This window comes from Sphaeroforma arctica (genome assembly GCF_001186125.1).
Source record: "Sphaeroforma arctica JP610 unplaced genomic scaffold supercont1.503, whole genome shotgun sequence".
In the NCBI taxonomy this organism is placed as follows: Eukaryota; class Ichthyosporea; order Ichthyophonida; genus Sphaeroforma; species Sphaeroforma arctica.
Genome location: NW_014040055.1, coordinates 4212 through 8551, shown reverse-complemented (window position 1 = coordinate 8551; position 4340 = coordinate 4212).

The window sequence follows — 4340 nt, the reverse complement described above, 5'->3', positions numbered from 1 at the left end:
GCTACGACCAAAGCCACGAAATCATTGATTGGACCATACGCAGTTCACAGTCGGGAGAATCAGAAATACCATCTACGAGCAAAGGGCGAAAGCAAGCCGCCTGAGCTCAAGACTGTCCAGTTCTGTTTGAGATTATCAGGCTAGTACGTCGCGCTACGGAGCCACCGTTTGATAAATCACTTTTGGGAGAAAAGCGATCGACATTCCGACACATCTTATCACACCGCCACAACAAGGCGACTCAGTAATCAGAATACTTGGTTATCTGGTTGGAAGTCTCTCCTACATGGGTAACAGCAGATGCCTTCGACGATCCGAACGTAGTGCCAGCATATCGTAAGCTGATTCAGACGCGTGAGAGTCGACGTCAGCGACAGCTGGGACAAGATTAAAGCAGCCTGGGTTGATGGTATGTCTGGCCGGGGTTGCCTTCTTTCTGCGTGCGCGTGTGGCAAATGCACGAACGAATGTATGATACAATATCATAGGTTTGTTTTAAGAAAATACTTGTACATAGATTAAGTTTTATTAGTAAGATATATGATATCCACATGAACTAAGTTTATTAGTTAGATATACGGCATGCGCATAGCTTTCACACTAGCTGACACACATACATGGAACGAGTCAGATATCTAAACAGTTTGCAAGTAGTAGAAGTATTTTTATTATAGGAGAATGCTACGTTGCATCATACAGCAAATCTAAAGAACAACACTACACGACGCGATGCAAAGCTGCTATAAGTGCATTGGAAAGAAAATCAGGAAAGAAACAAACCCTAAACCCCTAAAACACGAGTGTTTAGTCGTAGGTGGCAAGTATGTCTATATACTTAGAGTGCAGGCGAGTACCCTGTACACTCTGGCATAGCGGCGAGCAACCTTAGAGTCGGTGAGTACCCGCAGCTTCGGGCGTGTTGTATTGCACACAGTTGATAGATTCGTTCTGAGAGGTGTTGAGTTGGTATAGCATTATTACGTATAAGGCGGGACATGTAAAGACGCTGTGACGGAGTCGCGAACAGCGTGCCCAATTCGAATATGCCCATGAGTTCACCACGCCACACTCTTCAAAACAAGTGTTCTTAAAAAGAAGAAAAAATAATACTCATTAAGTATGAAAGGGGGGGTCAGGTACAGCATGTAGCTGTCACCTGTAACCATTGATCGTTGGCGGCACAGCAGGCACGAGATTGTCACATCGAACCTATAATAATGTGAGTAAAAAGGACAGTCTTTCGATATTTGAACAGTGAACTAGTATACTGGTAGGCATACGCACATTAGGTGGATAGAAATAGAAACGCATATACTTTTATCAATAAAAGTATGTGTTTTTAGTCATAAACGTATGTGCTTTTAGTTATATATAAATATATAAAAAGGGACTAAATCTGGGCTGATTATTTATTTGAAATTTTTTATTTCTGAATTGACCAGTGTATTTATATAGATTTCTAGTTAATTAGACTAAAAAGTATAAGGTATCCTGCGACGTTTAAGCCTACACACAAGTATTCGCCATTAAATGTCTCAAAGCTCTGGCCTTCGACGTGCAGAGAATATGCATATTGATTCTTATATATGGTGCCTTGTTAAGTTTGTTGCTTGTGATATATTGTGTAGCTATTTTCCAAGTGTTGTGAATCACCTGCTCAAACGCACAGACAAAAAAAAACGTCAACGAAGATGCGCTCAGCGGACCAAAACAGTGACACCGTCAAGGATTCGCCCCTACGGAAAATACCAACGCCTGATGCGCCACCTCCATCAACGTCATCTGTCAGGTATGTCTATTCGGTTCCTTTAAATCGTTGAATCGATGCTGATGAGAGAATCAAGGGCTTTTTTTTTAATGATCACGACTAAAACAAAAATCCGTTCGCAGGAAAAATGCAAGACGCAATACTACGTGTATCGAAAAACTGATGCCGCAATTGGAAAAAGCGATTGATTCGGGGGAATATCAAGAGAGAGCTTCTCTACATCAAATTAACAAGCAATATGAAAAAGTGAGAGATATTTTACTCCTTATTCTCTCCCCTAATTCTGCCGGATGTATGGGAGTGAACCATTTCAGTAACCGCATCAAATTGATATCGAAAATTTTCAACATGTAATACAAAAACTGACATTTATAGTTTATGGTTTAAATCGCCCTCTTGATCACAGATTTTGGAAAATTCGCCTGTGAGATGCGACAAGAAAACCAGTGAAAGGATATTCTCCAGGCTGTATATCTCTGATATTTGAGTTAATGTAAAGACTATATTTGAGTTAGTGTAAAGACTATAAGTACATTTTCGGCCATAAAACTTGTGTTTGCTGACGAAAATGTACATTATTTGGAGACAGGCTCTTCTTTCATCAGTGCAGAAAAGGAATGCACATCCAGTCGAATGAGAACAACAGCTAGCAACAACGACAATGACTACGTATCAAGGTGAGTTTTACATATTTGAGAATGATTGTCATTTCTCTGTAAGATGAAGCTCGGCACAGTTTTGACTGATCCCCTATTTTTCATCTTATAATTAGCAGTGCAGTGCCAGAAGAATTAGAACATCGAACATATCAGGCCAAATCCTTGCATCGGGTGCTCCAACGAGAGAAAAACTGATTGCATACCGCAATGCACGCCTAGCCAAAGGAAGTAAGACGCTTGGCGAGTCTAAAGTGTTGATGGCTAGCAAAAATACATTTTATCGATCTACGTTGTTGAGAAAGAGAGTGCCGCCTTTTGTACAATATGCAGTGGAAAAAGTGAACATGTAGAAAAGAAGCGAAAGGAGATGATCAACGAAGATACCGATGTAGCAATAGGTACTGCGGCATAGTCGAAGTCATTTTATATAAGCGACTGCATCTTGCCGGGAAATATTATATTAAAAGGTTGCAAACCAGGAGAATGGATAGAAGGCTCGCTTATATCTGGAATATTTCATCATTTGTCGCAATTACCCTTCCAGGATGTTCGTTTCTGTGATGCTGATGCACATAGAATATGAATGAAGGACTTACACAAGTATCACGAAAGGATATGATCAAGATAGATACCAATGTAGCGATAGGTACTGCGGCATAGCCGAAGTCATTTTATATCAGCGACTAGATCTTGCCGGGAAACATTGTATTAGAATGTTGCAAACCAGGAGAATGAATAAAAGGCTCGCATATATCCGGAATATTCTACCATTTGTCGCAATTATCCACCCAGGCTGGTCGTTTCTGTGATGCAGATACACGTAGAATATGAATGAAGGACCTACACAAGTATCATAGGGCAGAAAGCTTACGACTGAAAGGACCTGCACAGGTGTCCGAAAAGATCTCAATATTGAACCTATGGAATCATAGAAACGCACATTGGGACTTAGCGATTGTTACATTGTACAAAACAAACCCTACAGTTACTGTTTTAAGTGGAATGCCAAGTCCTACTAGAGCTGACGAACAATTCAATTATATAGTACGATGGATGTTAGATATAACATTAGAGTACATATGCGGTGTATCCCAACACGACAGTTTTAGTTGTGGAGTTTTACTTTGTGCGCAAGTCCGAATCTCGCTCAGGAATTGAAGAAAAAAAACCCCACTCATCCAACCAGAGTGCAGAATACCCACCCACCTTGAATATTCGAACGGCTCTTAAAACTGGCAAAAATTAGGTGGAAACGGCCCGTACCGGCCAGCAAAGGGCGACTACCGACCCGATTGTATATAAAACTACCTGACCTAGTCAGTAATCAACCGTTCCCACTGATTAATAAGAATGTATACTACTACCATCTTGAATAAATGAGATTATTCCTATGCTAGAGCAGTATCCGAAAATTCACAACTCTTGCATGATTTGGAGGCATTGTCTTCGCACGAGTATGTCACAAGTGTCCAACATCACAACAGAATTCGAAAACGGGCTTCCAAAGAACTATTCTCTTATGTTCCTGCAAAATAACATCACAGATCATGTGAGTTGCGCACCAGTGTTAGAGTGCAATGTAGTAGACTTTAAATAAAGTGCAAATGTATATATTTATTTCTGACCTCACCTTTGGTTTTATACCTAAGGTGTTTGTGGTAGTGTTCAACCACTTTGGCTGGCCAGGGTATAAACTCATATGGTCAGTATGAGAAACCTTAGGCAGAACACTTTAAAACTTCGATGCTATTCTATTTAACTTCTCTGCAACTAAATTTCACGCTGACCACGTGATGCCTTCCCGCATAGTTTGTGACTCACATAGAACCGCAGCTATTTTTAGAATGTTGCGGTTGACGGACTTGATCCACTCTCGGGAATCGGTTGAGAAACTTAATCTGCTCTCGAAAGTC